This window comes from Zootoca vivipara, chromosome 2, assembly GCF_963506605.1.
Source record: "Zootoca vivipara chromosome 2, rZooViv1.1, whole genome shotgun sequence".
Taxonomy (NCBI): domain Eukaryota; kingdom Metazoa; phylum Chordata; class Lepidosauria; order Squamata; family Lacertidae; genus Zootoca; species Zootoca vivipara.
The window spans coordinates 94600094-94610560 of NC_083277.1; positions in this window are offsets into that span (position 1 = coordinate 94600094).

Consider the following 10467-nt stretch of genomic DNA (forward strand, 5'->3'; position numbering starts at 1 on the left):
AACCTCAGCCATCTGTAGGGGGGGGGGGGAATCAACGCACACCACCTCCCTCAAAGCCGATTTTAAGTTCGTTATCTCGATAGTGCAATGCCTGCTTCAGAACCAGCGAACACGCACGCGGAAGCAACGCTTGGCAATATCTAATTGGGGGTCAAGTTATAATTAAACAAGAACAACTCTGTCCGATCAGCTACATGCCGTTACCAACCCCGCAAGCGGTTAAGTGGTCACATAATAAAACTACAGTATTTAGAGGAGAAAAGTCGCGTAGGGAACGGGGGAAGACTCCTCTCCCTCATAATAATCCAAGCGATCTGCAGATCTGAAGGAAATCAAGGGAGATCCTTATTTTGTTACCCCTCTGGCTGTTAAGGAAGTAAGGTACCAGCCTCTGAAAGTTTAATGGCTTTGCAGCCAAGACGACCTACGCGCCTTTATTATTATTATTATTTGCTCTAGATGACGTTTCCAACAACAACATCGCCGTTATACATTTAAATTCTTTTTAACCCTTGTGATTCAATCCATATATACAAGAAGGGAGGGAGGGAACTGAACTCACTGCTGTTAGGAGCCGAGCTCGATCTCTTAACAGGCTGAAACAAATTCAGTGAGGACGCTTCTTAAATTCAGCCTCCCGGGCTCTTCAGATTGAGTAGCGCGATGCGATGGATCAGTCTGTCAGAATACAGAACATCCCAGAAATCCATGGTCCATTCCACAGAATACACAGAAGGCGGCTTCCCAAACTGTCACCGGGCGTCTTATTTTTCAAACGTTGATCTGGCAACAGCGGTTGCCTAAGGTCATCTGCAGCCAACCCTGCCTCGCCTTTACTTCTTATTGCAACTGCACCGACTAAGCGACCAATGGCTACCTTTAGAATACAGTACAATATTCCTCTTGGCGAGAGATGCCCAAGGGGAGAGGTAGAGAGAGCGAGACAGAGCACGTGCACAACAAAAGGCCGGAAACAAGTGCGCATTATTGCCTTGTGGGACGTTTTCACAGGCTTCCTCCCCCCCCCCAATACCCCTATATTTCCCCCCATACCACACATACCATACGTTTTCACAGGCTTCCCCCCCATACCCCTATATTTCCCCAATTCTCCTTGCCTGCAATCTGAATATAAAACCTACACCTGCTGGAATATACACACAGTCTTTTTTTGTTAAAAAAAAACCCAAATCGCATTAGATCGCATATTAACATTTACAAGCAGCACTGTCCCTATGTATTTTAAAAAATGCATTCTTTTCAACACAAATGCATATGCAGACTGTACTCTTGACAGCTTCTCCTCAGTCCTCATTCACACCAGCACATACTGTATTACAAACCAACACACAAATACAGGGTAACCTTACCAACTGAAGATGGAGAAAGAGCAGGCTCTAGAAGTGTGCTTCTGCTCCCCAGCCTGTTGCCTAGAAACAAAAGAAGGAACAAATGGGGATGGGATGTAGCATTGACTTCAGGTTGAGTCAGTTGTGACTTGTTCCTGAGGGCGTGCTTGACATCCTGCCTCTCACTCACTATACATTGGACCCAGAAATCACATGAAACAGCTCAGGCCTATTGCTTTCTCTTAACTCAGCCGCTCTCCCTGGGTAGGAACAAAAGAAGTTGTGGCTTGAGTATGCAAAGTAGTTTGTTCACCCTCCTCTTTCTTGCCTTTGCAGTACTGTATCAGGAAGTAAAACTACAATACCCTGTTGGTGTTTTGCATGGTTTGGGCCATTTTAATAAAATGAAGCAAATTATTGATTACTATTCCTATCATAGCAGTATCACCCGTGACTTTAACCTACATTGGCAATAAGATCCATAGTTAGATAACGTGACTTCTTTAAAAGAAAAGAATGAAGAGCACAGAAAACAACAACAAAGGAAGTGCTGTGATCCTGTTTCAAAATAACTTATTGAAAATCTTTCCATATTTCACTTAGACTTGTCAACAAGTTTCAATTATATCCTAGGTGATTATCCATTTTTTGTTCAAGTTTTTGTTCAGGCTTATTCTGTGGCAGAAATCCAACAGCCAATTTAATATCACAGACCGACCCTCTCTGTTCCTAATTTACTTTGTTGATAAGAAGTTAAAACCAATATTATACCATTAGCTTATAATATAAATATAATAATCTACACAAATCAACCACACTTGAAGTACAATTCTGGTCACCTCACTTGAAAAAAGACATTGTGGAGCTGGAAAATGTTCAGAAGAGGGCAAACAAAATCATCAAGGAGATGGAGCAACTCATCTATGGAGCTGTTTAGAGAAAACTATTTATGAGGAGATATGATAGCAGTGCTTAAATTATGCATGGTGTTCTAGTGTGCCACCTGGAATAGGGTGAGGGTCCTCCCCCCATGAATTTTCAAGGAGGAGGCATGCCTCCGTCACACGGACCCAGCCCCCTCAATTGCAGGGGCAAGCCAAGGTGGCATGCTTGATGGTGCTGAAAAAGTGGGTCAGGAAAAGTTCTCCTGGACTTACTCTTGAAACATGTGAGTAGCCGATGGTGCTGAATATTGGAAGATTCAAGATGGACCAAAGGAAACCCTTCTTCACACAATGCACAGTTAAACTATGGAATTTCCTCACACAAGAGACAGTGATGGCCCACAATGGAAGGCTTTAAAAGGTTAGACAAATTCAAAAAGCAGAACAAACTAACCATGACGACTATGTTCCAGCTCCATCCATATGCCAGTGGATGGGAGATTGCAGGTGTGGGGGGGAGAATGAGTGCTGTTGTGATCAGGTTCTGCTTGCAAGCTTTCCATGGGCATCTACCTGAGCTGGCCACTGTGAGAACAGGATGCTGGGTTAGATAAGCCAGCAGGCTCATTTTATGTCCTTAGTATAGAGCTATGTGATAATAAAAACAGAAGAAACAAAATTAGGGGAGAAGGCAAATATTAACTTATTTAGGGGCCACATCACTGAGCCTAGTGTAGGTTTCTTCCAATTGTTTTCTTTTTATAAGATGAGATGTAATCTTCCACAAATGAGCATTGTGGGGATGGGCTTCCTAACCTGCTCCCCACTACTAGCCTTTTTGTTGTTAAGAATTCCTCTCAAGTTGCTTTATGCCCTGCAGGGGGAATGATACAGGAGGCAAGTTTGGGAAGCTAGTTCTAAGCAACCAAAAAAAAAAAAACCTCAAATGGGAAAGGGTTATCAAGTACTTGCTGATGCAACAATTTAAGAGGTTTGCTAGGGGCAAAATACTACGTGACACCATTCAGGAAGTCAGGCTGCTCTTTGTTTCATATATTAACTTTCAGAACCCAGACACACCCACAATCACAGTCACATATGTCCTTCTGGAGAGACTCCCTAGCCTAAAATGCATATTCACCATGTATAAAATAAAACTTTAGTTTGTACATTGAAGTTGACTCCTGAATGCAATGAAGTGCTAAAGAATGGCTAACACAAAGTGGTTATACTGTATGTAACAAATGGTGGTTATATATTTGTGTGTTTCTTTAGGGTTGTTATATTGGGTGTTCTCTTTGTGCTTAATAGGAAAAAATCCAATTTGCTCAGGACTGCAGACTTAATTTCCCAAATGACAAGTGGTGACTGCATGCTAAACTAAGGAACAGAGTAGTTATTACCTTATTTTCAAAAGTTGAAGAATGCCAGAGGCGGGATATAGTTAATTGTCCAATGAAATAGCCCACAGCCTTCAGCTACAGCCCATCACCACTCAGTAGAGAATGGTGTCCCACTGCCAGCATCAAAATACAATTCTGACTACCAGTCTAGTCAGCATTTGTTAATGGAATGGAGGAAGATACTATCTTGTCTTTAATCTCAGGTAACAAAAGATGTGGCTTCCTTGCTGCTATACTTCTGCTATGAACCCAAGGTGGAGAACCTTGGCCTTCTGGTGGCCTTCTGGATGCAGTTGACTAAAACTCTCCTTGCTTACCTAGTCTTGGTTTTAGTAATATTTTGCATATTTAAATTAATATTACATGATGGCTTTATTGGTTTGTTGTTTTTTTAAAAAAATTCTTTTGTAAATTACTCCATGTGGCACATTGTCTAGTGCAGGCATCCCCAAACTGCGGCCCTCCAGATGTTTTGGCCTACAACTCCCATGATCCCTAGCTAACAGGACCAGTGGTCGGGGATGATGGGAATTGTAGTCCAAAACATCTGGAGGGCCAAAGTTTGGGGGTGCCTGGTCTAGTGTTTTCTGAAACATGCTTTAAATGTGGTCTCTCTTTTTTTAATAATACGTAAAAATGAATCACCCCTAGCCAACATGACCAATAGTCAGGGATAAGGGGAGCTACAGTTCGGCAACATATGGTGGGCCACAGGTGAGGTTCCACACTTCTAAGGTAGACATTTCATCACTTAACTTGGTTATTTCGGGAGGGAGGGTGTCCTGTTGTCAGACTTTTATAGTACCTAATCAAGGTGTCTGGAAATACAGTGGTACCTCAGGTTACAGACGCTTCAGGTTACAGACTCTGCTAACCCAGAAATAGTACCTCGGGTTAAGAACTTTGCTTCAGGATGAGAAAACCACTTCCGCATTTCACGGAGGTGGTGTTGTGGGCGTGGCCCGGCCCGACCCTCGCGAGAGGGCTGTAGCTCAGGCCTCTCGCGAGATTAGAGTTCCCGCCTCCGTCATACCCCGGCCGACCAATAGGGCCGGCTGGGAGGCGGGCCCTCATCGGCGTTTAAATCTAGACGGAGGCGGGAATTCTGCCTCTCTTCGCCCCAGCATCGCAAGCGTTCGGATCAGCCTTTAGAGCTCCCGAACCCTTGCCGTTTGCTTCGTCCCCTTTGTCTTCTTTTTCTCTTACAGGTTTCGATCGTTGGTCTCCTCGCGTGTTCCCCGTGCCTCCGCCGCGCTCCCCGTGCCTCCGCGACATCGCTTCGGCCTCGCGCAGGCGAACGCCTCCGCCGATCAGCTGGGGGCTCCGCCGATCAGTTGTTGGGCGCGCGTGCGCAGCCAGGGCCGCGAGCAGGAAGTCGGCTCGGAGTCTGGCGCTCAGCGTTTTGGCCAGCTGCCGTGTCTCCGGGGGACGCATTCGTGCAGCAAGCTCACTCATCGCTGCATTCGTGAGGGCACGATCGCAGCCTGCAGGAGTCGTCGCCCGCATTCCCAGGGCGCTCCACTGAACCGGTTGCAGCAGCGGCGCCGGGGCTTCCCTTGCCGGCGGCTGGAGCTCCCCTCCCCCGCTGCTTTGGGCCGTACCAGCATCATCAGCGTCGGCTGGGTCGAGGCGGCCGCCTCCCCACGACCTTCCACACAGCGGTGCCGGCCATCGGGAGAGATTACGAACAAGGCTAGATTCTGAACAAGGTGGTGAGCTTCCTGCGTGCGCGGCCTTTCCCATCGAGGCTAGTGTCTTTGTTAACAAGCTCTCTTTGCTAACAAGTCTCTTTGTTAACAACTCTTGGCTAACAAGCCCCACATCCACCTGAGACTAGTGTCTCCTTGCAATTTCTAACCCCGGTCCTTTTGGTGTGTGTGCGTGTTTTGTTTTGGACCCTGTAGCGCCGCCTTCGTGATTCTAGTCCTTGCCCCCCCCCACGTGCGACAGCCCTAGCGGCCATCTTGGGAGGGGATAATTGCGGTAAGCCGCGGCGGCCATTTTGAGAGGGTCCAAGGGTGCAGCAGGGCCAGCCATCTTGTGGCCATCTTGGGAGTTGATAATTGCGGCAAGCCGCGGCGGCCATTTTGGGAGGGTACACGGGTGCAGCAGGGCCAGCCATCTTTAGCGCCCCTCCTGCATTGAGTCTTTTGCGGCTGCTGTTTTTCCGATCGCCATTTTGAGAGGGCCCACGTGTGCAGCGGGGCCAGCCATCTTTAGCGCCCTTCCAAATTATTGAGTCTTTTGTGCTGCTACATTGCTATATTACTATATTACTATATTACTGGATTACTATTATTAATAGTGGTATTACTATATTACTATATATTCCTTCAATGGTGGAATTAGTTAGCAGGCTGGGGTCTTTTCGTTGATTATTCTGTTTATCGCTTAGCTTTATTTGCGTTTTCAGCCTCATTTTAAGTACTGGTGACCATCTGGTTTTTAAAGTCACTATTTATGTTGTGGTAATTTGGTTGGGTTGCGGGTGTGAGGGTATTGGCGGCGAGCCTTTGGGGCTCGATTGGCGGTTAGGCATTGGAAAGCTGCATAGATAAAGAATGGGGGGGCAGATTGCGTCATCCTCTGCCCAAATTTGGAGATTTAATCCCGTTAAAGGGGTTCCGGGGGCGGTAGCTTTGTCCTGGGCCTACGGAGGTCAGGGCCTTAGAGCACCCCCCAACGGTGGCCACAGGAGGTGTCTCAGTAGATACATATCACTGGGCTCCTTTCTGGTGGTTAATTTCTCCCAGACTGTAACACACGGGTTGCAGTCGGATATAGTCGGTTAGGGTCCAATGCCTAAGCCAATACCGCTCAACATCCTTAACCAATAAAGTTGTGGCCTTTTCACCCACTTAAACTTAATTCACTGTGTCCTGTGCTTTATTTCCGGGGAGGGAGGGACATCGCCACACAACAGAAATCATGCTCTGGCAGCGCAGGAGCAGCGGGAGGCCTCATTAGTTAAAGTGGAAACTCAGGTTAAGAACAGTTTCAGGTTAAAAATGGACCTCCAGAACGAATTAAGTTCTTAACCCGAGGTACTACTGTATATGTGCACCATTTCCACACACCCCTTTTTGTTGTTGTTTATGGGATATCCCAGTTATGGGATAACTGTGCCCTGGGATTGAATAAAACCTGTGGAAGCATGAATGGATACACAGTTTTCACCTTTTAGTGTACAAAATGCCTTGCAAGTCTTTTCTAATATTGGGTGACATCCAGTGATGTCTGCCAACTTCCACAACGGAAATCTGCTTGCACAATGGGACTTCTGGTTTCTCTCCACCAGCTTCCCCCAAAATCTGCTCTGTAGTGTCCTCCAACCCCAGATTATGCAGGTGCAGGGAGGAGGAGAGAGAGGACAAGCTCTGTTGCATAAGTAAAATGCCCACTCTTGCTACGCTGGATTTACAGTGTACACAAAAAGACCATGTAGCATATGCTAGGTTGAAACACAGTAATTCCTCCTCACCAGGCTGAGGAGGAATTCAAACTGAGGGCTCACAGGCCCAAGTCCATTGTACAACACTGGTCTCTCCCCTATAACTTGATGCTACTCTGTCTGACATTCACTGGACCCACAGTACTGCTAATTTGTGGGCTTCACTTCCTGATTAGCAAAGCCGACTTTCCACTACAACTTTTCCACAATTAATTCTAATTCAAACTGAAATCTGTGGAGGTAGAAAAGTTGGTCTGTCTCCCACAGAGGCATTATTTGGCGGCTTTGTATTCCGAGACCAGAGCCTGGTCCACCTCTGCAGGGACATCACTTCATAGATGTCAAAAGAAGCCTTTGTCTCTGCCACTGGTGACCTTTGTTATTTACCATAGGTTAATCCTCCCCTGCTCCACTTCCATCCTCTTTTCAACAACCCCCTTCTCTTGAAGCAAGCATGTGGTTCTTCTGCCATCCTCGTCCTCTGCAATCTGCCCTTTTGCTCCTGTTTGATAACAGGTTCCATCAACCTACTACTCAAATCTCCTCAGTTCCTTCCTTCTCTTTTGCTTACTATCCACAGCATATACTCAGGCTTTAACTGAGTGATATTTACACACACACACACACACACACACACACACACACAAATTTATCCATGCTGAAAAGCAAACCACACACAGAATCTCAATAATCTTCACAACAGAAACAAAAAAGTTATATTTACGGGGGTGCTAAAAGGAAATGGCTTAACAAAATATCTCAGTGGCTTCCTGGCTTTGCTAAGATTCATGCTAAAGAGGTATGGGTTTCATCAGCGGGTGGGTGGGAGACAGACTGGGAACCCTGTGTACACTGCATTGTGTTCCAAGATGGAGGAAAGGTGGAGTGCAAGTGTACTAATCAATGCAATGCAGAAATAATTTTTGTTAATTTAAATACTGATAATGAGGTATACCACAAGCAGAAAGAGAAGATAACCAAAGTACTGTGTGGGAAGAGATTGTGGGGGAAGGAATATGTGTAGCCAGATCAATCCAGGTGTTTCAAGCAACAAGTACATTGTCACATGGTACAGAACCTCAGATGCTTCCAGAAGAGTAAGCAATTACCAGGAGGGTGGGGGAATAGACAGAGATTCCTCCATATCTCAACATGAATTAATTAGACCTTGGAAGGCCAATTGGTAGACCACCCGTTCAAGATCTAGACCTGCAGCACATGAAACTGGAGAGTCATTCCCAGTGTCTGATTCTCCTCTGCCCCCACCCCAACTCCAAAATTCCTTCTCCTGGAAACTTGCCAAAGCCCAGCTGTAGGAATCATTCTAAGATTTCCCCACCCCCCAAAAAATTACTTTGATTCACTGCAATTAGAGGGGGAGTTGCAGTTAGCAATAACATTTGTTTTAACCTGCCCCAAGAGCTTGGGATAAGGTGGGATGTACATGGAATAAACTGAATTATTAAATAATTAAGCAATGAATCATTAGTTCAACGTCATCCCAAGGAGATCACTTCTTCAATTAAAAGGTGGGTTTGAAATGTTCCATGGCACCTTTTGTTTTATCACATTGGTATAGTATAGTGAAATAAATTAATGGCATATATTTACAAACTGTATATCCTAATAGTGTCAGCAAATGAAATAAATACACAGACACACATGTTCTGGACCACTAAACCACCTGCAATGTAATGAATGGGGCTTGTGTGGCAAGGAAGGCAGCTAGGCTCCCTGGAGAGATAATCACTGCCAACACCCCAATGCCCACCAAGACTCCTCAGCTCTTAACTTGAGTATGAAATGCCAAAAGGCTTTTTAAAAAGCCGAATGGCTTTTTTTAAAAAAAAAAGCAATTTAGCACTTCATTCAACTGCTCTCCTTTCTTTCATGAGAAAGAAGAGGAGTAACCAATCATTGCAATGACTAAAACACATTCCAATTATTCTTTTTTAAAAAACACCCCGTACCATCTTTGAACTGTACGGGGTATGTTTTATACTACATGCAGAATGGTGTGTTTTATGCTACATGATGATGATGATGATGATGATGATGATGATGCGTAACTATCAGGATTGCAATCTCAAAATTCAGCCTGGAACTGAAAACCAGGCAGTGTCCTCCTTGCTGGCTTCATGCATAATTGCCTCCAGGCTTTTCTGCTCCGGTGGACACATGGGTGGGTGGGGGGAGGCTGTTTCCTAGCAGTTGAGTGCACAGATCCATCAGATAGGCCAGAAAGCCATTATTTACGTTACTAGCTTTGCACTTTTTTCATTTAAAGCATCCAAAAAAGAAAGCTGCTGTTTGCTACTGTGTGGGAGTCATCATGACTATATATCCAACGTACTAAAAACTCATGCCTTCAGCTCTAGAGAGAAAGAATTCAGTCCCTCGTGCCTCAAACTGGCAATACTAAGGTCATTTAATACCTCCAATTAATTTCTCCCGTCCTACGAATCTCCATGCCAGATGAGTAAAGGCCCACATGTCCGTGATCACTCTGAGCTTACCGGATTGTGCCGCTTATGAAGCTCAAGTTACTCACGTGCACAAATGTTTGCATAGCATTGATCAGAGCTGAAGTCATAGGGAGAACCGAATACTCCCTGGGAGAAGATCTACTGATGGCGGTGTCATTTTACAGCCAGAGTAGAACTGCACTTTAGACGATGCCACAAGCTATGTAAGTCTACCTCTTGAGAATTTCCCCTCCAGAAAAAGCAGCCTGTGTTATATACTGTACAGGGCATGGAAGTTGGGGAACCACATTAACAGCCCCAAACCCAGCAGGTCCTAGCTACCTACTGGACCCTTCCTCATGCCATCAAACCACTTTGGTGGTTTGGCAAACTGCTTAGAGAATGTTTTGAGTATTAAAGCAGTATATAAATAAATGAAAAGCAAGAGCATGATTATTGCAGTACCAGCTTCATAACTGCTTCAGTGTAGTGTAATGGTTAAAATGTCGGACTGGGACCTCGGAGGCCAAGGTTCAAATCCCCATTCAGCCATCTGGGTGACCTTGGGCAGTCATAGTCTCACAATTTAGCTTACTTCACAGGGTTGTTGAGATGATATAAATAGGGAGGAAGAGAGCCATTTATGCCACACCACATTGAGCTCCTTGGAGGGAAGGGTGGATATAAATGTGATAAATAAATGATAAATATACAGCTTCACATTTTTACTGTCATTTTATTTAGCATTATTCTCCTTTCTATTATTATTTATTGCTATCGTTATAGTTGACAGAAAAGCTTAGTAAATTGTTGATCTAGAGTGTTTGTAAAGGGCTCAGAAATATGTTAGTTAACCCAAAGACCAAATCTGGCTTCATACTGGGTCCTCAGATTGCTGTTCCACAACCCTATCAT